This window comes from Mandrillus leucophaeus, unplaced genomic scaffold, assembly GCF_000951045.1.
Source record: "Mandrillus leucophaeus isolate KB7577 unplaced genomic scaffold, Mleu.le_1.0 Scaffold487, whole genome shotgun sequence".
NCBI classification, from domain to species: Eukaryota; Metazoa; Chordata; class Mammalia; order Primates; family Cercopithecidae; genus Mandrillus; species Mandrillus leucophaeus.
In genome coordinates this window covers 1,918,517-1,944,161 of record NW_012105220.1, presented here as the reverse complement: position 1 = coordinate 1,944,161, position 25,645 = coordinate 1,918,517, and the positions used below count along the sequence as shown (strand labels likewise).

General features: G+C 36.0%; 1 long non-coding RNA gene across 1 annotated transcript in view; it reads left to right on the top strand.

Moving 5' to 3' along the window:
• LOC105550459 overlaps positions 1-25,331 on the top strand; it is a 50,868-nt gene extending 25,537 nt beyond the window's left edge. The window contains exon 4 of the long non-coding RNA XR_001007725.1: positions 25,125-25,331. This is a non-coding gene — a long non-coding RNA (uncharacterized LOC105550459). The remainder of the gene's footprint in view (positions 1-25,124) is intronic.
• The last annotated feature ends 314 nt before the right edge of the window (positions 25,332-25,645 follow it).

Below are 25,645 nucleotides of genomic sequence, written 5' to 3'. Positions count from 1 at the left end.
TTCTTTAATCCACCTTTTGAAAACAAAACTCAACCCCTTTTAAACTAACCCATACCATGCTGCTTGCTAGATTAGTCTTTCTAAAGCACCATCCCACCTTATCACTCTGTGTGCAAAGACCTTTCATTTTTTTCAACTGGTTTCAGCATGGTCTACATTATATATGTTATATTATATAACCTACTGCAAAACCTTGATGTATACTATTAACTAGTCAGGGTGACATATTTGCTGTTCCTCATTCAAATATTGCTCATTCTATTCCTTTTTTTCTATGACATAACTCTCAATCCCCAAATTGTACTCACTCAAAATCCTTCCTACTCTTAGGACTTAATTAAAATGTTATTTCTTCCATGAAATAACATGAATTGTTCCCTATTCAAAACTATCTTACTTTACATAAAACAATTTCTCTATACTCTGCACATGCAGCCATCTCTCTTTGAATCAACTTCCTCACGTTGGATACCCTAGTGTTGAATCCCTGATAAATCCTCTTCTTTATCTGCACTCACTTCTTTGGTGAGTTCGTCCAACCTAATGGCCTTAAATATCTACTTGCAATGTCTCATAAAGTTGATTTATGCTACCCAGCCTTCTCTTCTTTTTTCCAGACCTATGGTACCAACTGCATACTTGATTATCAGGGAAACCAGCCCCAATATTTCAACGTAAGTTCCTTCTATTTTCCCTAAGTGTCAGTTGGTCTGAGAAATAAAGAGAAAGAGTACAAAGAGAGGAATTTTACAGCTGGGCCTCCAGGGGTGACATCACATGTCAGTAGGACTGTGATTTCCTCTGTGCCATAAAACCAGCAAGTTTTTATTAGGGATTTTACAAGGGGAGGGGGTGTACAAACAGGGAGTAGGTCACAAAGACCACATGCTTCAAAGGGCAATAAAGATCCCAAGACAAAGGCAAAATTAGAATTACTGATGAGGGTCTATGTCCCTCTGTACAAGTGTTATCTCAATAAACCCCTTAACAGAAAACAGCTTCAGAGCAGAGAACTGGTCTGACCAAAATTTACCAGGCTGGAATTTCCCAATCCTAGTTGGCCTGAGGGTACTGCAGGAGACCAGGGAGTATTTCAGTCCTTATCCCAGCCACATAAGACAGACACTCCCAGAGTGGTCGTTTATAGACCTATCACCAGGAATGCATTCCTTCCCCAGGATATTCCTTGCTGGGAAAGGAATTCAGCGATATCTCTCTTACTTGCACATCCATGTATAGACTCTCAGCAAGAAGAAAAATATGGCTCAATTCTGCCCAACCTTGCTGGCAGTCAGACCTTATGGTTATCTTCCCTTGTTCCCTGAAAATTGCCGTTACTTTGTTCTTTTTCAAGGTGCACTGATTTCATATTGTTCAAACACACATGTTTTAGAGTCAGTTTGTACAATAGTGGTCCTGAGGTGACATACATTCTCAGCTTATGAAGATAACAGGATTAAGAGATTAAAGCAAAGACAGGCATAAGAAATTATAAGAGTATTATTAGGGAAGTGGTAAATGTACATGAAATCTTCACAATTTATGTTCAGAGATTGCAGTAAAGACAAGCATAAGAGATTACAAAAGTATTAATTTGGGGAACTGATAAATGTCCATGAAATTTTCACGATTTATATTCTTCTGCTGTGGTTTCAGCTGGTCCCTCCATTCGGGGTCCCTGACTTCCTGCAACACTTGCTATCTCCTTCAGAATGTTTAATAAACCTTTCAAACATAATCTGTCCAAAACTAAACTCCTAATCTTCCATCCACAAATGCTCTTTCCTCTCTCAAGTGATAATATCATCCTTGCAGTTACTCAGGCCCAAAACTTGCAGTAACCTCTTATGTGCCTTTCTTTCCCTCACAAACCCTGTCCAATCCATCAGAAAATCTTTTTGACTCTACCTTCAAACTTTATCCAGGATCAAACTGCTTCTCAGTAATTCCACTACTATCACTTGGTTTTATCCATCATTATCTGCTTGTGTGGATTTTTGCAAAATCCTTCTAACTACTTGCTAAGATTCTATTCTTGCCATTTGTTATACAGCAGCCAATAGTCTGCAAAGGCATATGTGATCTGCCATTCCCATTGCCTCTTCCATCTCATGGTTTTCCCTTTCTGTCTGATTCATTCTACTCAAGCCACACTTGTCTCCTTGATATTCCTCCCATACACCAAGTTAAGTTCCATTACAGGCATTTCCAGTGACTAGTTTTTATCTGGCTGGAATGTCCTTCAAAATATCCTCATAGATAATTTCCTCATCTCAAGTCTTTGCATAAATGCCACCTTCTCTGTGAGGTCTATTCTGACCATCCTATTTAAAAATGTATCTTTATCTATCCTATACACTTGATCAGCTCTCTCTGTTTTATTTTTTAACCATGGTATTAATGGCCTTCTAATATGCTATATAATTTACTTTTGTGTATTTTTTGCATCTCTCTCTACTAGAATATAAGATCTACAAGAGCAGGTATTTTGATGGATTTTGATCACAAATATATTTCAAATTCTTACATTGGTGTTAAATAAATTTTCCTTTTTTAAAATTATTTTATGGAATACACACTGTAGTACTATTGTTTGTGTATAGCTTATTTCCTTTCTCAGTTTTTGGACTCCATGAGGAGAATATCAGTGTCTGATTCATTTTTGTTAACCGCATCTGCATTCACAGTATTCAGTATCTTGCTTTGCACATGAGAGGTAAGTCATAGTACAATTTTGGTACAAAAAAATACAAATTCAAACAAATTAACTGTTTGTAAATGGTGTAAATTAATTTTGGGTGCATAATTATTTCACAGAAATGAAATAAAATTTTTCTATATACTTTCCATATTTAATAAACAACTAATACCAGGAAACTGGAATGCTATTGGGAAGTGAGACAGGATCTCCTGTCTACATCTTTGTGGAGCCAGATATTTCACCTCTAGTTGTTTGCACAGTTTTGTTTTTTCATTTATGTCTGTCTCTCCACCCCTTCTCTTTGCTCTCTAATCCATCTCCACACAATATTTCACTGCTTCTTCATATTTATATAACAAAAGATGGCTATCCATAGCTTCCTAGTTTAACTCCTCCTCAAGTAACACTTGAACCATTTCAGTTTTAGGGGCTTTGGCCTAGATATAATGACAACCATAAAAATTTAACCCATCAAATTTTATTCAAGTCTTTTCCTAACCAATTAAATGGCCCTCACTATAGGCCTAAATCTCCTACTTAAAAAAAAACCTGCCTAGTTCAGCAGACTGCCAATGGACATCCAAACTCATTCAAGCAATAAAAGGAATCTTGACTAGGTTGAAGGATTCATTCTAATTAAATCAATTCCTTTGTCCCATTCATCATTCATTCTCTCTAAATAGCTATGCCAATTTATTTTGCCCTACTATAAGATTTATAACCTTGTGTTTATAGTGGAAAAGAAATGGAAAGGCAAGGTGAAAAGAAAGTTTCAAGCTCAACAAAGAAAAAGTATTTTGCCCAGTTCTCACTTACAGCAATGTAAAATCTTTAGGCAAGATATCCTGAGTTATATATATATAATTTAAATTACATATAATGTATTTAAATGTATATAAATATATTTAAATATATAATATATTTAAATTATATATAATTATTTATTTAATAATATATATATACTTAATCACTATGATTTAAATATTCTCCCTTTTTTCTCCCCTAAATGTTCATCTTCTTGTTATTACCACTGGTTGTCAAGAGATACTAGATCTTGGCTTTCTACAAAAAAAAGCTGGGGAAAAAACATCCCACAATATTTAACAAAAACCACAACAGAATTTTAAGAAACAGATTTTGTCTTTTTGATATTTTTCTTTTTCCTTTTCACTTACTTCTAAATGAAAAATAACAACCAGAGATACTGGCTGAGGAAGAATATGATGAATGTCACTGCTCATCGGGGTTTCACCTAGACCACTGTCTTCTTTCTCCAGTCTATCCCACACCGATAGAGTTTAAAAACACAAATTCTTTGACACTCCTACCATTGTGAGATGAGGTTCACAGCACTTCTCCTTTAATCTGGGCAGGTTCCTAACTGTTTGTACCACTAGAATATACTATGTGGCTTCCACAACTAGGTCATAAAAATATCTATGCAGTCTTTCACCTTCCTTACTGGTACACTTGCTCTTGGAGCCCTAAACAACAGTGTAAAACTGCCGACCTGGGGTGGAGTCGTATAGATTTCCCCATCAACATTCCTAACTGTGTAAATTATTTTGTCATCTACTCTACCTGCTAGAGATGTGAATAAAGAAATCATTTTTAAAGGGTATCCTCCATCCCTAACTGTTTCAGCCTTTACTGCTTTAAATTGCCTCCAGTAATGGAGTCATTCCATGAGCATAATAAAATGATTATAGCTTTGTAGACCTGACTTGTGCAGTAGTTTGTTACACAGAAGTAGATAACTGGCCCACATTTCAAAGCTTTAGTTGTTTCTTTTGATTCCTGAACAACGTCTTCATTAACAAAACATTGACAGCCAGTTATCATATGTAAAGGATGTGATAAACTTTACAGTAAGGTGTTAATAGGTGATAACCCAACATAAGCATCTGAGCCTCCAGCTTCCTCATTATTAAATCAGGAGTATGTGCTATATAGTCTCCTAGACTCCTTTCACTTTGGATCTTTGTAGGACTCATGAGATGTGCCTTAACTTACAGAATAAAGCATCAGTGGTAGCACTTGTGGGTGCATAATTTAATTTTCAAATATTTAGCTTAGAATCTCTCAAATATATCATTAGGTTGTCATTCTCATCAGTTTGTTCCGACACTAACTCTAGTCTAGAGACTGTCAATTCAACATTTTTTTATGGGAGCAGTATACCTCTACATCTCTTCCCTAATTAACTCTTAAATAAGATGTGTGATTTTTGATGAACAATCCAGGTACTTTCCTTCTCTACAGTAATTCAGAGAAGCAGTTCTCTCAGGACCATACTAGTGCCATTAGTGTCTGTAATATTGGGCCAGAAATATTTCTAGCTATTTCCTCTGGAAGGCAAATAAAAATGACTGGGAAGTTTCCTAAGGATCAGATTTACTCAAGCAGTATTTTGTCCCAAAGCATTCTTTTGTTCATCACTAGGAATGGCATTATATCACCATTAATTCCTATATTAATTTTTATATTAAAGAAAATACATTTCTGAATACTTCTAAAAATTTAACTTTAAAACAGATTTTGCTTTAAATAAAGGTGCTTCTTTTCCCCCTCTTAAATGTTAGTGCAGTGAAGAAATTAATCTCGTTTTTCTTTCTTTCTTAAACAAGCATTCCTAGTTATTTGTTCATTTAATTATTGTTACATAGCTAAATATTTTTTTCTTCAGATTTTAAAATCTCTCTTTCCTAGTGGTAGACCACTGACCCTTAGCGAAAGGAATGAAACCAGTGAATTTTGGTCATTAGCAACAGAAAAGATTGGATCTTTTCACCATCTCTGAATGGAAAGAGATTGTGACAGTTAACCAAGTTATACTACCCATTAAAGCTTAAAGTCTGCTTTTCTGAAAATCCTGAGGTAACCCTCACACCACAGATTGCATGTGTTGTTCTTTTAAAAGTGGAGAATGACATTAAAATAACTATGAAAATATTTTTGACTGAGAACATATTGAAACTTAACATTATCCAACTCTAGTGCTTTGACTAAAATGTAAAACACATTTGCTGAAGCATTGAAGTTCTCATTAAGTAGCCCTAGCTTAGTCAAAGCACAATTGTTGACCTTCTGTGCTTAAGGCATGTGCTGTTCCATACAGATAGAGGCTTTCCTACCACACTCCTCTTGATGGTTCATAACGGAGTGGCATGTGCATATCAGGAGAAGAACAGACCCTAATTTGAAATATTAAGTAGCATAAGCACATAAAAGGCCTTCATTAAAATATTAAAAGTTTGTTAAACCCATAAGAGCTAAGAGATATGTTTCTATGAGAGGAAAATTCCAACCTCAGGCTCCCTCCATATGTTAATTTCTGACATTTGTTAATAAGAACATTAACTTAGAAACTCATTTTATCCAGTAGCTGCTAAAGTGCTACTAGACTACCGGAGGATTAGTTCACACTTTACTTTTTGCAGAACACAACAGAAGAGTACCATATACAATCATTGCATCCCTGAAAGTGCCAAACTACAAACCTAAGGCTTATTTTGTCATTGTGAGCTAAACAGAGGATTGGCGGGGAGTATCCTCATTACAACAATTTTCACCAAGTCATTGATAGCCTCATCAAGGTTTTGATATTATAACTATGTCAATGGACAGTTGATGTTCATATTTTCATCCAAAATTGGGGAAGCACTTACCATCAGAAAGTGCCTAAAACAGAGCACTCTGAGTCTCCAATTTTGGCTTTTTTTTTCTTTTTGAGATGGAGTCTTGCTCTGTCACTCAGGCTGGAGTACAGTGGTGCAATCTTGGTTCACCGCAATCTCCGCCTCCTGGGTTCCAACAATTTTCCTGCCTCAGCCTCCTGAGTAGCTGGGACTACAGGTACATGCCACCACGTCCACCTAATTTTTCAGTAGAGATGGGGTTTCATCATATTGATCAGGCTGATCTTGAACTTCTGACCTTGTGATTTGCCCGCCTCGGCCTCCCAAAGTCCTGGGATTACTGGTGTGAGCCATCACAACTGGTTGACTTTTAAAAATATAAAACAACCTATCTAGAGACTAATTTTTATATTAGCTATTAAATGAACTTAGTAATTTCTATATTTAAAAAGATGCATTTCTAAATACTTTTAAAAATTTAACTTTAAAGTAAATATTGTTTTAAATACAGGGCTTTTTTCCCCTCTTAAAAGTTAGCATCATGAAGAAATTACTCTCATTTGTTAAGTAACAGGTATCAAAAAAGTGGTAATATTTATATATACCTAATCTTTAGATATTGTTATCTTAACCATTTAAAAGTCATATTACATCCTGGAATCCATCATAGTGCTTGAAAAGCACCTGAGACATAATTCAAGGGCTATTTGTTTAATATATAAATTTTTTTAAATGCTTTACTCCTGCTGAGTACACTTTAATAGTATGAGGATAAACATGGAGGGAATAGCAAGGATTGCTCCAGTAACTAGGCTAGGAAGGACTTCGTGGATTTGCAAAAAGAAAGAAAAAGTTCACAAATTGGTAACAAAGTAATATGTGAAAATTAATGTATTCATTTTGCTAGGGCTGTCACACACACACACACACACACACACACACAAAATACTACACAATGGTGGTTTAAGGAACAGAAATTTATTTGGTTACAGTTTTGGAGAAGTGTATGATCAAGGTATTATTCTGATGCCTGTCTCCTTGGCTTCCAGATGGCCACTGTCTCCCTGTGTCCTCACACATTCTTTCCTCTATTCCTGTACAGAGTTTTGGTGTTTCCCTGAGTGTCCAAATTTCTTCTTTTTGTAAAGACAACAGTCAGATTGGATTAGGTCCCCGCTAAAGATCTCATTTTAATGCAATGACATCTCTAAGAGCCTTATCTCCAATACAACCACATCCTGAGATACTGGGAGTTAGAATTTGAACATATAAACTGGGGAGACACATTTCAGCCCACAACAACTAGTTTCTCATCTTCAAGGCCACAGAAACCCACAAAGTTAAAAATGGAATTTTGAAAAAACTGAGATTTTATTTATTTGGAAATATATTAGGGAGAGACCTTGAGGTCTTTAGATATTCAGAAACTATAATACATTTGCAAACAGTACAAGAAAATTGTGTAATCAATAAAAGTAGGCTTTGTATCAACTGCAAAAACAACAAATTAATGTCATGGTATTATACCATAAAAATAAAGGGTCACTCTGCTGGAAAAAAGTTGTTTCACACCCTACTTGAGAGAAGAGAAGGGGAAGGTATGAACTGAGCAATAACCAATTGCTATATATGGCTACATATGAAATCTAACTCCCAGAAGATAGATGTGGGAACTTGGGAGGAAAGGCAAAGTCAAATGCTAATAACTAGCCTAAGGCTTACCAACCCTTACAAACCAACAGGGCTTTCTTGCTGGACCCTAGTTTCTACTCCCTAGAATGACCATATGTTCCAATTTGCCAAGGACTATCCCAGGTTATATCTGTTGTTTCTCAGTCGTATGTCTGGCTAGCATCCCCATGAAAATCAAAAGTATCCCAGTTTGCATGATGTGATCATCTATCACTATGGCCCCTTCTCCCACAACATGTGTATAAACCCACACAAATAGCAAGTATTTGAGGTTCGGAAGACCTAGTCTCCCATCCTCAATAGATATCATCCCCTCCCCATACTTACACATTCAACCTCTTTCCTTTTTGACCAGTGATGAGAAGTTGAAAGATCTCAAATTCTGTTTTATCTATCTTTGATGTATTAGTCTGCTCTCTGAGACTGGGTTATTTATAAGAAAAGAGATTTATATTGGTTCATGGTTCTATAGGCTGTACAGAAAGCACAACACTGGTATCTGCTTCTGGGGAGGCCTCTGGAAGCTTACAATCATGGCAGAATGCAAAGAGGGAGCAGGGACATCACATGGCAAAAGCAGAAGCAAAAGAGAGAGAGATGGGAGAGGTGCCACACACTTTTAAAGGACAAGATCTCTCAAGAGCTCTCTCACTATTGCCAGGACAGCACCAAGGGGATGGTACTAAACCATTCATGAGAAATTCACCCCCGTGATCCAATTGCCTCTCACCAGGCTCCCAACTCCAACATTGGGGATTATGTTTCACCATGAAATTTGGATGGGAACACAGATCCAAGTCATAGCACTTGATAATACAACCTAGGTTCTGAAGAGAAAGAAGAAGAGTTCCTGTAATATTTTTCAAACTCTCACATTTAATCTCAACAGTCATCAAGGTATAATAGAAAGAAGTCTGGACTAGAAATATTATTAGAATTCCGGTCCCCACTTGGTTGTTAGTCCTGAGACTTTGTACACATTATTTAAACTGTTTAAGCCTTACTTTCTTCATTCATATCAAAGGAATAGGGTGGATAAGGGAGCATGATATCCATCCTACCTATTTCAGTGTCCTAAAGAATCAAATGAAATACTGGCTAAACACTTTTAAAATCCTTTAAGCATCATATGAATGGTAGTTGTTATTATTCTTATAATCAGAGAGATAAATAGACAGCATAATAATTAAATGTGTTTATTTAAAGACCTTATCCACAACATTAGAAGTGCCCTCTAGGAGCTATAGCTTCTCACTTCCAGACCACCCTTTTCTCATTATTGTACTTTCACCATGAGGATTCATATGAGTAAGGTGAAAGCAGAAAAGCTGAATTAAGGATGGTATATCTGAATATACTACAGAATTAAGGACGAATAATTGAAAAACCTACAAGTTCAGAGAGGAGGAAAGGTGAAGTGAGATAAAACTGTAAAAGTACTTCATAAGCTTCCCAGTCAAGTCTTCAAGGGCATTGGAACATGTAAGTGGTGATGTGTTAGTATCCTATGTTTTTTATACTTTTATTATGGGGAAAGGGAAGTTGGGGAATGAGAAGAGGGAGAATAATAAAAAAGAAAGTAAACTATAAAAACAGCAATGAATAGACTTTTAGCCTTTGCTTTGCCCATTTTGACTTTTGTTAAAAGAGGACACAGAGAACACAGGAAAAAGAGACTCAAGATGTGGGACTATTTTCATCAACATAGACCTGAATGTATGAGAGATTACCTTGACTTCTTTGTTTTTAGTGTGTTTATGTGTTTCTTCAAGGAAAAAAAAATACATATATATAAAAGTATATGGTTTTGTCCCTAGAAAGACTGTTGTCTAATACTCAGTTGGGTAAAAAGATAAAATAATACATGGTCAATCTGGAACAAAAAGGACTTACCAACCTATATTCTAGCACAATACTCCCCACTTTTCACTAGCCATCCCATTGTCATCTTCTTTTTTATCTATTATAAAATTCTCACCATTCCCATATCCACAATTTAGTGTGTATTTAGGCATATTAACCTGGGGATATATCTAACTATGGATACAATGTATGTGCTCCAGTTTCCAAAAAATAATTTTATGCTCAGAGAGACCAAGGTCAAAGTGGTTGAAAAGACATGTGGGGTCAATTCTTGCAATCATTAGAAATCAGTTCAAAATATTTCTTAAACAAATACCCAAATCATAATTGCCCTTAAGTTTGAATATGTACTGTGACATAGTCTATGCTCTTCTGACAGAAGGTTTTGTTTTGTTTTAACAAAACTACCACATAGTCTGTATTGAATTAGTTTGCTACTTGATGTATTCAAAAACATTAAAATTTGGCAATGACTCTTCTCTTGATTATGACTCTTGGCTATGACCATGGCTAGTTGAGGGAAGAAGAGTAGAGAATTAGGATTGTTTGCAGAACATTCCCATAATGAAGAAATTTCTTTTTTCTTACTGTGTCAGTTATCTGTTGCCATCATAAGGCTATAAAACAACAGAAAGCCTCAATGACCTATAGCAGTAAACATTCATTTAGCTCACAAGTCCGCAAGTTGATGATTGAGGCTGAACTCAGTCACATAGTTCTTCTAGTCTCAGGTGAGAGCACCCGCATATCTGGGGTTCTGCAGTCCTAGATTGGGGCCTCATGCATCCGGACTGCCTGGGTATTGGCTAGAGTAAATCAGCTCTGCTTCACTCACCTCTCGCCAGCAATCTATACTTGTATTCTCATGGCAAAAGCAGAGGAATGAAAGTTGGAAAAAAAAAAAAAGAATAAATAAGTAAATGGTTTCAAGAAAAAAAGGAGAAGGCAGAACTGTCACTGCCTGTTTCTCCCTATCCACACCAAACTCTTTTTCAGCAGCCTGTTTCTCAGGTTTCTTGACTCAACATTTTTATCAATGATTTCCTCTTTCTTCACCATATCATTACTGATATCTTATTCTCCTGTACTCTTTACTCTGTATACTCTATAACTGATTTTCTATATCTTATAACTGATGTTTTCAAACCTTCTCTTGCATTATACCTGCTAACTTCCCATTGACCAAACCAAATTACATGGTTGAAGGTAGAATCCAGGGAGCAGAGGAATAAACCCCACCTTTTAATGAGAGTAACTACAAAGCCACATGGCAAAGAGATCCCTTTGTAAGGAGGGATGAAGAATTTGGGCTATCCCTGCAGTTTATGGTAGATATACCATCAACCATTCTTAAATAAATAATTTCTCAGGGCTTTAGGGACATTTCTATATGGTTTCATTAGAATATCTATATCTATATCTCTATCTATATCTATATCTATCTATCTATCTATCTATCTATCTATCTATCTATCTACCTACCTACCTATCTATCTATCTATCTATATGCAGTTCCCAGTCATCTTCCCTGGGCCACCTCCCCACCCACCCTGAAATCTATTTCAGCTGCCTATGTGTTTCTCAGGTTTCTTAACATTTTCATCACTGATTTCATCACCTTTTATCACGTTGTTACCAATATATATTTCCTTCTGTTTTCTTTATTCTCTCTACTCTATAACTAATTCCATCATGTGCCAGGTCAAATGAGCCAGAAAAATAGGAAGGTCTCTTCCTGCTTACCCTCTCTTTACATTTTCCAATGGATCACGTCCCATGACTGCTACCTCTGTAATATTTGCTTATGTATTTTTCTTTTCTGTTTCCACTGTCACAATACTGATTAATGCTTTACCTTTTATAACTACTGAAATATTTTACTTCTCTTTCTATTCTAACCTGATCCAGAATAACCTTTCTAAAATGAACATTGTCATGGGATATCCTAGCTTACCATCTTCAATGGTGCCCCATTGCCTGTAGGACATAGAATGTGAGGACCTTCGTGATTTACCTCCTTCTTACAGTACCCCTAAATTATGATAATACTAATCTGGAATAATTTAGTGTTGTTTCAATAAGCCTGGCTGATTCTACTTATTTGATTTGAGTGTCTCATATATATATAATATATATAAAATATATATACATATATATTATATATATATTACATACACACATAAACACACATACATGCAGAGACACACACACAACTGGGGTAGGGAAATCAATAAAAACATAGACTTTGGAATAGGGAGGATCCGAGTTTGAATCCTGGCTACATCACTAACTAGCTATTTAAATTTGGGCAAGTGAACTAAACTCTTTTAGTACAGTCCTTTGGTCTAAATGTTGGTTTACGTATTTGTGTTAAAATGCACAACTGTAAAGATACACAAATACATCGGGTATGTATCCATCAGGTCTCAGTTCAAGGACCATCATCTATCTGAAACCCTTTCTAAATGACCTAGAGTACCTTTCTCACTCTGTATTTTATGTCTTCACTACATTCTGTGTAGACCTTTATCATAACAGCTGTAGTGCATTAATGCACTTATTGCTTTACATCTGTCTTTGGTTTTATAGACTATGGTTTTATAGACTATTCTCACCTTATTAAGATGACTTCTTATTCATCTTTCTAACCCCAGAATCTAGCATGCAACAGATTTGGTGTCTGAATAAACTCAGAGACAGGTGGTAGGTAGTTTCCAGGTGAAAAGGAAACATTACACATATACCCAGTATACATGTTATATTTTCTCTTGATATTAAATAAAACAGACTGAAGAAAATAGACTAAGCTTGAATCTTCCTCTACTCTCTTAAACGATATCCCAGGCAATTTGCCACTTACTCCTTTTCAATCAGTGATTACTTCCTAGAGCTCTCTCCAGATGTATAAAATGACTGGTAAGTCAGTCTTATAGAACCTGCCAGAGTCAGCTCTCCAGATGGTACTAAATGTGTCAATAATGAAAATATGCCAGTGTTAATGCTGTCCTTCATTTCCATATACCTGATGAGCCAAAAGAATGAGAGAATGTCAACTTTTACAATAGGTGGGTGAAGTACTGGAACAAGAAGATTTTTGCCCTCAGGAGTACCAATAAATCATTAAAAATTTTATTCTACCTCAAGAGATAACTCCCCAATGATATTCTTAATAATGAGGACTTACACACAAGAGAAGCTAAGAAATTTAAAGTAGGACACAATATACATATTAAATGTATATTAATTTCAATAACCTGCGTACATTCATTTAAATGGTACACATGCAGATACCATTCAAGGCCTCCAGGTAAGAGTAGCCAGACTCTAATCAAAGCAGAAGAAGGAAGATCTTGTGGCATCACAATTTCACCTCTTTAAGGGTTCTTTTTCCCTCCTACTATGAAATAATAAACATATATTCAGTTATCACTTTTTACAGTCATAATATACCACCTGAGAATGCCTAACAATGAATTGCATAGTGGAGAGCTGACCATAACCCTGAGTTTCTTCCATACCCATTGTCTTCTGCTGGCCAGAAGTTGCCAGTTGGCCAGCAGAGTAAATGGTGTCTTCACTTGAGTATTCTGAACTTAAAAGGTCATATTAAAATTGATAGTGACTATCCAAACCAATTAGAGAAGGATTAGATAGTGGAAGGATTTAAAAGATTTGCAGAAATAAATAAATAAGAGCCATGAGAAAGTGCACATCATGAATAAGGAGAAGCCAGGAGGTAAAAATAGAAAAGCAAAAAGTAGCCACAAGTAAAAGCAGAGAAACAAGTGGAACAATAGAGTGATTAGTAAAGGCAACAATGGGCATTTGCCTACAATGAGACAACTGAAAATTTCTGGGGAGACACAAAGAACTCCTTGAGGACCCGGGATTTGATTACTGAAGCAGCTTCTTGTACTTTCCCTCTTCTCCTGTAAACCTACAATGAACTCCCATGATAAGTGGAAATCTAAACATGTTTACTTCTTATTTGGAAGTAACTTAATAATGCAATGGGAAAGTGTAAAGAAAATGTATGTGTTTCTGCTGGGCAGCATTTACAAGTCAATTTTTCTTTAGAATCTAACCAGGATAACAGTTCGGAACTTTTAACCTTCAGAACCATATTAATCTGTTCCAACTCTTTCATCTTACTGCTAATATTTTGTTAAGTATAACTTTTCTCCCATCATGAGTCAATATTTTAAAACAGTACTTAGCTTAAGAGAAAAAATGTCACTTAATAAGATAATATCATCTCTCTCAGATACGTTAAAGTTCCCTCTTAGTTCATTAATGTAAATCAAAATAAGTACATTAAGCTACTAGTCATAAAAAAGTTCAAACCAAAACACAAATGAAATAAGATGATTCTCTAACATACTTTTCCCAACCAGTATTTGATCTGTAACTCTCAAGACTTCAACTGATTAATATTTTCTGCCATAAAAATGCCCATGATGGAAGCCAAAATGTTTTAAGAAGTTCTTCTTTCACTTCTCCTAGATTAACTCTTACACGGGATTGAAAAGATATCCCTTGACCACTAGATATGGACAGAACCACTTCTGCCATATACAGTTGGTCAAAGTAGTCACAAAGCCTGCTCTCAGTCAAGGAATAGAGAAATAAACTCTGTGTCTTGATGAGAAAGTGGCAATGTCACACTGCAGAAGAGTACATAGGATGGGAGATCTCTGGTGATCTTTGGATAATACAATCTGTCAGCCTCCAAAGTTAAAAGTGCGAGCACAGATACATTTTACAAAGTATCTTCTGCATTTTTTTTCTATTTTTATAGTATTTTCACAATACTTGGCATGCAGCGGATATTTTTACACAAGTTTTATTTTTCAAGCAAGTTTTGAAATATTTCTAGTACTGCCACACAGTATACAAAAAGTAGAGGTGCTATTTTTTTTCGGGGGTGGGGATTAGATACAGACAAGAAGATGCTACCTATAAAATGTGGGATAAATTTTCAGCTGCAGTAAGGTTATTGTTTGCCTTATGTTTTCTTTGATGAAAGTGGCCAGGAAGACTTCCATCCTGAAAATTTCGCCTTCTAATAGCCCCATTTGTTGAGTACTATTTCCATGATTACATAACTAGATTTGATCTCTGGGTGTGGACTATGCATGTACTTAACCTGAGGTTGATTTGTCTCTCCTCTAAGGATGCATAAAAATTAGTTTTTAAAGGTTCCTATAAACTTTCATCAGCTAAGTTTGTATTAAAGGAAAAAAGCAAAAAACCAAAACAGCCTTCAGTATTCTAGATAAAGAACCTCCTTTTGATTGTTGCCAGGGAGACCTCATCTGAAGCCTCCCTCTGTGCTGGACATGCATTGGCTCATATTCATCACTATTGACAGTCTCATATGTGTCACTGTCCAGCAAAAATCCTATCTGTTGCTATTAATAAGTACCCTTTGCCACATTGATTAGGTGCTTATCTGAGCTTTACAGACAACAACCTCCCTGCTTGTCTCAGAAGTCTCATATTAGTCAGAATGGTACCCCTAACTCTTTACTCCCTATTTTCATGACTTTAGGTACACACAGCTTTGACCTTAGATATTTTCTTTGTACCTCTGTCTTAGCATTCAAATCAAGACATTCTCTTGAACCTTGTTACAGTGTTAACTCTCAGACAACCACACTCTTCTTTGTGCATTTCATATCTGGCATTTTCTGGAAGTCGTTTGGGTGTGGCTACTCTGCCTAAACTATAGATGGTAGAAATCTCCAAGCTAAAGTGTGGGGCTTCTAAATAACATGCACACAATAAATTTTAAAAGGATGCATTCAAATATCCCATTTTTAACATGACTTAACTCCATTTCTTGATAACAATAACAATAATTAAGTGGAACTGGAAAACTATTAGATCTAGTCCAGTAAATCAGTGGTATGACACACAAAGTAGATATTAGGAGGGAAAGGAGAAGCTTGTTCCCAGCTTAGCTGTAAACCGTGCTCAAAGATTCAGATGCTACTGTAACTCCCTAGAGAGCCAATGGGTTGACCTCACTAGGAATTTATTTCATTGACATGTCCACCTTGAGAGCAGTTTATCCAAAAGAATGAGGCATGCAAGCTCAATTTGAGAATGATACCAATTTAGAAAGAGGAGGCAGTTATCAATAGGTGCTTTATGTGAGTTTCATGGCCTCACATTTGTATTGTAGGAAAATTGACTTCCAGAGAAAATAAAAGCTGTTTTCACCAAAATCTCCATGAGATATTGCGACCATGAAGTCCAATATGAAGTGGCTACTCTGGTTACTTGTATCTGGGACATATATATCCAAGCACACCACAAAGGTGGAAGAAAGGGCTTCTCTTCCCCTAAGCATAGAGCCGAACGGCCACATGGTGATTCCTCAGCTTCAACCATAACTTTAGTTTTGGTGCAGCAAAGCAGCTTCAATTCAATAGAATATTGACATTACTCAGTTTCAGTGATTTTTATCCAGAGACTATGACAATATCAGCAGCCTTAGAGTTCCTTTGAAGGATTGTGTGAACATTGATTATTTTAGCAGCATACATTACTTGAGAAGTATGGACCAACAATGAGAGCAAAAAGGAAAATTTTAAAAGTTACACAGAGGTCCCAAAATAATTGGTGGAACTTTGAGAGGGGCTGCAGTTTCCACAGTAGAAATTAAAGAAGATACAGAAAACTATTGTTTGTCATTTTTGAGCTTAGTCTATATAGGTTTTTTCATATAAATTTTTTTTTAAAAAAACAAGATATGAATTAAGATGTAGAATTGAGAAAAGCCCCAGCAGAACATGGGGATGAATGTTAAACATTGGCTTCTCTAACCCTACAACTTTGCAATCTATTCCCTGCCTACCTTTTCATCTTTCCTTATTTTGTTTATACACATGAAGGATATTGGATGATGGAGCCACTGACCTGTGCCTCTCCAAAAAATAGATCCATTATATGCATACAAAAAAAAGAGTACGCATAAAAACAAACACCATGCTTGAAATTAGAAGAAAACATTTCAGTAGTACATTCAGTTAAACTTGCTCTTCTTATTTAGGATGCTATTATAGCTTCTTTGCTAGAATGTTGATTTCTAGAATTGTTTGCTGCTAGCAACTCACCATAAAATTCAAGAAGTGTGTCATAAAAGATCTCATCAAATATAACAGTTAATCAGATTCTTTTAATTCTCTGCATACATTTTCTCAAAATAACACATAGTATCCTTAAGAAAATGAGTTCTAAAATATGATCAAAGCAAAAATAACCTGTTTCTGATGGAAGCCCAAAGTGTCTAGCAAATACCTTTCTAATTCATATAAACAGAGACAAATAGGTTAATTTTGTTTATTGTTTTATTTTTAACAGCTCTCAGCCAAGATCTCATTTACACTTTTTTTTGTTTTTTTTTTTTTTTTGCTATAACTCTCTTTTAAAAGGGTATTTCCTCAAGACAAAGAAACTTCCTGGCATAATTGGCATGAGCATGTTATGTGAAATTGAATTATGTTAGCCAGCATTTCTCTAATTACCATTTTTTCATGGGCATCTATTATTCAACAATAATATTAGAAAAATAATTAATACCTTCAGGACAAGGACCTGAACTTTATGCAAATATAGATTAGAAAAGTCCAAATTATTTTTTAATGAGCTATATGTATTATGTCTCCCTATCTAGAGTTCATCTGGACCATGGCATTAAATAAGCTTAGAGTTAATTAAGCGTATTAGAACTATTCCTGGCTTCTGCCATTATTAGTATGAATCTGCCAGCTCAGAGGCACTCAGCAAACATGAAAATACTTTATCAACACCCCTCTCCAAAACACCTTGAAATATTTCAATCCTGTCTATACTCTTGGGATAATTCTAGAAGCTCAAACCTATTGGACCCATTTTGAAATCCATTACTTTTCTATTTATATCAATATGAATTTCAGGAATAGAGGACGCTTTCTTTGTAGATGTTGATTTATATTAATAAGAGCTACAGCCAAACAATTGCTCTCAAGCACATGCACACACGAAGGTAGGATATCTCTTGCTGCAGAGATACTGGCTCAGGCAGCAGATTAAATGAATAGATTTGCTTCATATCTGAGTGTGCTAAATTGAATACAAGTCATAATAGAAAATCTCAACATGCAAATGAAATCAGAAGAGCTTTTCTAATTTTCAGGAAGTGAATGACAGAATCGCCCTTTCAGTTAAAAAAAAAAAAAAATCTTCAGACCACTCGTTAATAGCTGATCACATGTTAGCACTAGCCAAATTAATTGAATTGAAACCTACTCAGAGGTTGTGTTAGTTAGAAGAGTGAACCCTGTTGGAGCAAGTCCTTCTAAAATCCACCCAAAATTTGAAAGAATTATTACTTATATAAGATAATCCTATGGATGGAGAGGAGCAGTGCCATGAATATCAAGAGAAAAGCAATAGACATTCATTTTCTATTAGGAACTCAGCAGGGAAAGGAAAAAAAGCAAAGTCAAGATGAATTTTCCATGGAGTGGGTTCAAATTCTATCATAAACCCTACGGCCATATTTCAACAGCTGTGGCAAAATTTTTTATAGGGGGATGATTTGACATTTGAAGAGTTATCTTTCCAGTCTCTTCCATGTAACTCTGTGATGAAACAACAAACTCAGGCATCCTGGAGAAGGCCTGGAATATCAAAAACCAATAGATTGTGGATTCAGACAAACCAGACTTTAAGTACAAGCATAGCCATACACTACATGAGCTACCTTGGAAAATCAGTTAACTTTTCTCAGCCTTAGTTCTTTCTACAGAAAGAGAATTCACTACAGAAACAGAGCCATCAAAGGGCATGTACCCAGCAAATATTTTGAAACATAACAGGCATTCAGTAATTATTTGTTCACTCATCTCCCTTTCTTCAGATATTATCTTCACTCTATTTTTATGCTATTAGCTACTGTTCAAAAACTTCAGTCGCTTTGTGCGATTTTGCCTTCAGTCTTGTATATTCTACTTTTATCTCAAGGTGTTCATCAGTTTGACCCATATAATACATCTTTTGAAATACCTCAAGACCTTCTGTCCCCACAACCTCACTCCATTCTTCCTCTAGGGTTGGAGGAAGAACAGAACAATAGTCAAATGGAATTAATAAGAATAGGCTATTGTACCAGAAGGTGGAATTTCTGTTGGGAAGAATAAAGGAATCATAATGACAGCTAGACCCAGGCAAACACATTCCTGTCTCTCGTGAAATACTCTTCCCCGCCGGGCGCGGTGGCTCAAGCCTGTAATCCCAGCACTTTGGGAGGCCGAGGCGGGTGGATCACGAGGTCAGGAGATCGAGACCATCCTGGCTAACATGGTGAAACCCCGTCTCTACTAAAAATACAAAAAACTAGCCGGGCGTGGTGGCGGGCGCCTGTAGTCTCAGCTACTTGGGAGGCTGAGGCGGGAGAATGGCGTGAACCCGGGAGACGGAGCTTGCAGTGAGCCGAGATCACGCCACTGCACTCCAGCCTGGGAGCACAGCGAGACTCCGTCTCAAAAAAAAAAAAAAAAAAAAAACAAAAAAGAAATACTCTTCCCCTTAGAATTCCTTGTGGCTAATAGGTTTCTTTTCTTCTTGGAAGAGAAACACCCACAACTCTGGAGGAAGAGTTCAGGAAAAAGGAACTAAGAGACAGGATAGTGAGGCCCACACATTATTTTGGGCAAGGTAGTCCTCATGACACATACAAAGTACAGGTGTGTTCTCTGGAGGGATAGACACATAAGCATTTCAGAGCCAAATCAGTAATTATTCTTTTTCCTTTTGTGAAATGATATCTGTGCACATGGGACTCAAGTTGAGATGGTCAAGGGGGCCTGCAACTGCTGTATGAGACAGGTAGAAATCTCAAAGATTTGATCCTGTCCACATGCTATCACTCCCCTTCTAATAGTTAAATGAATGTAGCCTGGTTTTCTTGAGTTTCATACAAAATAGTTTACAATATTATAAAATATGATTTTATAACTTTACTATAAAGATTTAGTACCTCATAAAGAAATTTTGAACTTCTTTTCCAAAAATGAATATAAAATATTTGTTCATATCATATATAAGAACTCTCTTAGGTTACATATTCAGATAACTATTTATAGACACTAATTTTTGATGGATCACTATGGTCAGCTACATAATAACACCTCAAAATATTTACATCCTAATCTCTGGAATGTTTAGATGTTTTCTTACATGGCTAAAGGAATGTTGCAGATGTGATTTAATTAAGGATCTTGAGGAGGGGCAATTATCTTACCTTATATCATGGACCATAAAGTAACCCTCAGTGACCTTATACGGAGGAGACAGAGGGAGTTTATTACAGGAGATGATGTGAGGGTGCTGCTGACTTTGCAGATGAAAGAAGGGGACCTGGGTTGAGGCATGCATCTCTAGAAATGGAAAAGGTAAAGGATTACATTTTCCCAGAGAACCTCCCTAAGGAATGTGGCCTTGCCAATACCTTCATTTTGTCCCAAAGAAACCCACTTTGAGATTCTGGTCTCCAAATCTATAAAAGAATACATTTCTGTTTCAAGTGACTAAATCTGTGGTAATTTGTTACAGCAACCATGGGACGCCAATAAAGTCAGAAATGTTCTAACCAAATCGCAACTGAGGATTAAATAATTTATAATTTGAGTATGTGAACAGAAACTAAAGCTTTTCCCAAAACCTTCAAACTTGAGTAGGTACTTTCACAGCATAGCATAATCCTCTCTCACTGCATCTCTCACATACACTGAAACTTAATTATTTAGTCATCTCTCATTTCCAAAAACCAGAAAGTCCATGAGAGCCTGGTTTCATATCTGCCTTACTCATCTCTGTATCCCTAAAGTCGAGCATAGTAGCTGACACATAGCAGAATCAATAAACATTTGTTGAAACAATAAATATGTGAATGAGAAAATGAATGAATAAATAAATTGTTTAAGAATGGTGCCAAGCAAGGAGAAGCAAAGCAAGGCAACACAGGCAAAAGAGCATTACCTCACACATGTAAACTGTTGTCAGTATAGGAAAGAAAGCCAATGGATTCAGGGGATTTTTTTCATGCTCGTCTTGATCATCTTTTGCTAAGTTTCAAGAAGCAAAACACAAAAAGGCAGCCAAATGAAATCAAAGTTTTGTATTATCTATAAACTTTTAAAGAGAACTTAAATTATCATAAAATGTAAGCATTTATAGATGATCGTAGGATCAAACATTTAAATATTTGAAAGATTTCTAATTCATTTTACAAATTGTATTTTAAATGTATTTCATTGTACTATATAATGGAAATACTATTATTATACTGTTGTATTGTGTTATTATATGGTCTAAACAATGATTCTTAGTAACAAATTACAAATACAGTACTTTTACCATTTTACACAAGCCGATAATCAATAGTCAATTTCAACAGGGAAGTTGTATCTTTGAACTCCAAATGTTTTACATACCCCAAATGGTTGTGTTTCCTGTCTCTACACAGGAAAGACAAAGAACATTCACTAAAGTTTAATTCTCCTTGACAATCAGCACTTCTCTAAAACACACTCAAAAACATAGAAATGGGAGGTTCTACTTTGACAGCACCTAAACCACCTGTGGGGTGGGTTGTTTGTCCAGTGACTTGCTCCTCGCAATTACTAATATTGCTCAGTAAGGAGGGCTAAGTTTTTCCCGCTTTCTAATATATGTAAAAACCTTGTTTGTAAAAGTTTTTACTATCAATAAATGCATTTCAATCATAGCCAGTCTATGTATCCCAAGCTAAACGCTTTCTTCAAACAGAAGTGCATATCCTGGAATCTTTTGCACCTGTTAATTTGAAAGCAAAATTTGGATCTGAAACCTTTTTTTATTTTTATCTAAGCACTTCTTTACAGCTGTTCAAACTAGTATGATAATATGAAAATCACATATCATTTATTCAGAAGGGAAATTAACTTTTATAATAACATACATTTCAGAAATTTCCCTTGTAGATAAACATTGCTTTTTTTTCCCCAAATTTAGATTTTCTTGACAAAGATTTGTTCTGTGTCATTGAATTCTTGTTTCTCTAGTTTGAGAGCTATATATGAATATGCAAATAAACTAGAGCAGTAGTCATTCATTGGAAAGCAATACTAATACTAATATTAATGCCATTCATATCTTACAAAGAACTTCTCAGAGTTAATATATAATGTATAGTATTGTATGCAAGTAATTCTCATTTGCATGTAATATAGAAAAGTATGACTGCCTTAGTATAACTAAAGTTGACTTTGAAAATATTTCCAGCACAAAATCCATTTTTAAGTATTGGTGATCCTTAAAAAGTCAGGAAACAACAGATGCTGGAGAGGATGTGGAGAAATAGGAATGCTTTTACACTGTTGGTGGGAGTGTAAGCTAGTTCAACCATTGTGGAAGATAGTGTGGCGATTCTTCAAGGTTCTTGAACCAGAAATACCATTTGACCCAGCAATTCCGTTACTGGGTATATACCCAAAGGATTATAAGTCATTCTGTTATAAAGATACAACCACACATATGTTTATTGCAGCACTGTTCACAATGGCAAAGACGTCGAAGCAACCCAAATGCCCACCAGTGATAGACTGGATAAACAAAATGTGGCACATATATACCATGGAATACTATGCAGCCATAAAAAAGGATAAGTTCATGTCCTTTGCAGGGATATGGATGAAGCTGGAAGCTATCATTCTCAGCAAACTAACACAGGAACAGAAAACCAAACACCTCATGTTCTCACTCATAAGTGGAAGTTGAACATGAGAACACATGGACACAGTGAGGGGAACATCACACACTGGGGCCTGTTTGGGGGGTGTGGGGTTATTGGAGGAATAGCATTAGGAGAAATACCTAATGTAGATGATGGGTTGATGGGTGCAGCAAACCACCACAGCACATGTATACCTATGTAACAAACCTGCACGTTCTGCACATGTATCTCAGAACTTAAAGTATAATAAAAAATAAATAAATAAAATAGAATAAAATAAAATAAATAAAGATTGTTAGCTATTAACAAATGACTCTCTAAAGAACAACACACATTTTGATTAGGAGCAAGGAAATGTGGCAAAGATTGTAAAAATTCCTGTCAGATTTTAACACTAATACATTAGTCAGGCTAAGAGTTATATCAGTAAAGGATGAGTGATGAGAAAGCTTCAAGTATACCAACAGATTCTGGGCTGAAGTACAGAACTGTCACGAACAAGATCTGACAATGAAAAGCAAAGAAAAAAAATCACAGAATGGTACCCTCAACTTGATTCGCCATCTGCTAGAATATTTGTATTAAGATCTTGATTTCTGGATTTAAAAGATCACCCAGGCTGGGCATGGTGGCTCACACCTGTAATCCCAGAACACTGAGAGGTCAAGGTGAGGAGGTCACTTGAGCTCAGGAGTTCGAGACTAGCTTGGGCAATAGGGCAAAACCCCATCTCTACGAAAAATACAAAAATTACCCGGACGTGGTGGTGTGTGTCTGTAGTCCCAGCTACTTGGGAGGCTGAGGCAGGAGAATTGCTGGAGCCCAGGAGGTCGAGGTTACAGTGAGCCATGTTCGTGCCATCACACTCCAGCCTGGGCAACAGAGTGAGGTCTCCAGCTCTAAGAAAAAAAAAAAAAAAATCCTCAATTTTCTTCTCACGCTAATACATCATGGTAATAATGACTTAAATTATATTTCTGTTAAGGCCATCTTTTAACAGGAAGATAGATGAGAAAAGAATTCACGTTAACACAGCAGTATTTATAAAATTTAAAAAGTGATTATGAACAACCTTCCTATTTGCTTTAGAGATAAAAGAAGAAATACAATTCAATTTGGAGTTGATAAGAAATTGTAAAAAAGCAATTACTTGTTTTGAACATGGACTCTGTAAACTAACATATTTGAGCTACTGAATACTTCACATGCCAGATTTTAGTGGTCTTTAGCCTCAGGTTGGCACCTCTAATGTTCACACAGACTGTTTTGAAAGGAAATTTGCAAAACAAAGAAAGATCAAAGTACATTTAAATATGTGGATGAGGCTGAAGTATCTATCAGTGGAAAAGATCTCCAAGATGGAAACTGTGATCTTTAAAAGACAGTTTCTGTTTGTCAGCAGAACCCAAACAAAACATCATCTTGTTCCAAAAGATGAAACCAAGGCATTTTTACAACTAGATTTGGACTATGGGCTTCCTAATTAATTTATGACTTCTAGCTCTGTATGGTAACGTTTCTAATCCATTTCTTGAAGAAGAATAACACCACACAATGAAAAGTTGAATTTATTAAGAGGCCAACATTAGGAATGGGCGGAGACTTAGAATTCATGTAATAAAACTATCTCATGTTACAGGCATGGAAACAAAGGCGTAGGGAGGTAAAGTGACTTGCCAAAAAGATGACACAACCTTTCCTCTAAAAGGAAGAAAAAGACTCCTCATCTCCATACCCACTGTCAAGTCCTCTTTCCCCCAATATTAAAGCACAACAAAGAGCAACTGAATGTGAGTGAATGATTTACCGTACATCATGCTTGCGTTTTGGCAGCATTTCACTACTTTTTGAAGCCATAGTGTTCTGAGTTACTAAAGATTGACACTACTATTTCAGTGAAGTTTATTGTTCACATGAAACCATTACAAAGTAGAGTAAGAGACAGAACAAATTTGATTTTGAAGTTGACTTTTTGTGCTTAGAGCATGTGATGAGGGAAAATGTTCTGACAGTTCAAGCTTACTCAAGCTTAATGACAGATCCAAATTGGAGCTTGGAGATAAAAGAAATTCTTTAGTGATGCCTCAGTTGTCATTGATTGCTATGAGCAATTTTAAAGCTATTCAAGATGAGAATTGCCAGCTTGGTTCTGAAAGGGGAGAAAGTAGTACATAAGATTAGAGGCTGGTACAAATGCTATCTTGGTTTAAAAAGAGAGAGGACAGTTTAGTATCACACGCATAGGTGACAATCGTGACTACACATAGACATTTACCAGCAGGAAATGACTCAGTGAATGTTTAGGGTAGTGTAAGCACCAGCTGTGCTGAGGAAGATGAAAATGAAAAGCAGCTTCCCTTATAAGGATCACCAGCAGCAACATGGCTGGGGAGGGAGGGGGAAGAAAGTGGTTGCTAAAGCTGAGAGCTAATAAAAAATAATCATAAACTATCTTCATAAATTACAGGATATGGTCCTTCTGCTTGCTGAAAATCATGGAATTAAAAAGATATAGAGTCCATTCTGAGAAATTCAATTTCATCAAATGGAAAGTGAAAGCATCTCCAATTCTATATATACACACTGAAGCCTTCATGCCCCATTTACACTACTCGTATCGAATCCCGTAATAAGTTTCTGCCTATTGGGTCCGAATAAATGGTGGTTATCAAAATGTTCTATTTTTAACTGATCTTTTAAGTTGCTTTCTCTTTAGTATTTTTCCTGATAAAATATCCTAATTCCTTACGACTGTTAATTAATTGATGTGCTTTCCCGTAAATAATAGTATCATTCATTTAAAGGTAGGAGCCAGAAACAGAAAAATTCAGCAATCTTTAAGGGCTTTTTTTTTTTTTTTTGGACAAAAAAAGTTCTATCTACAAGTAAGACAGAGGGTCCCGGGAAAAAATATAGCCCCAGTAGAGATTTTCCACTGGAGTACACAGCTCTCACCTGTTTGTTATCCCCTAAATATACTGTGCATAT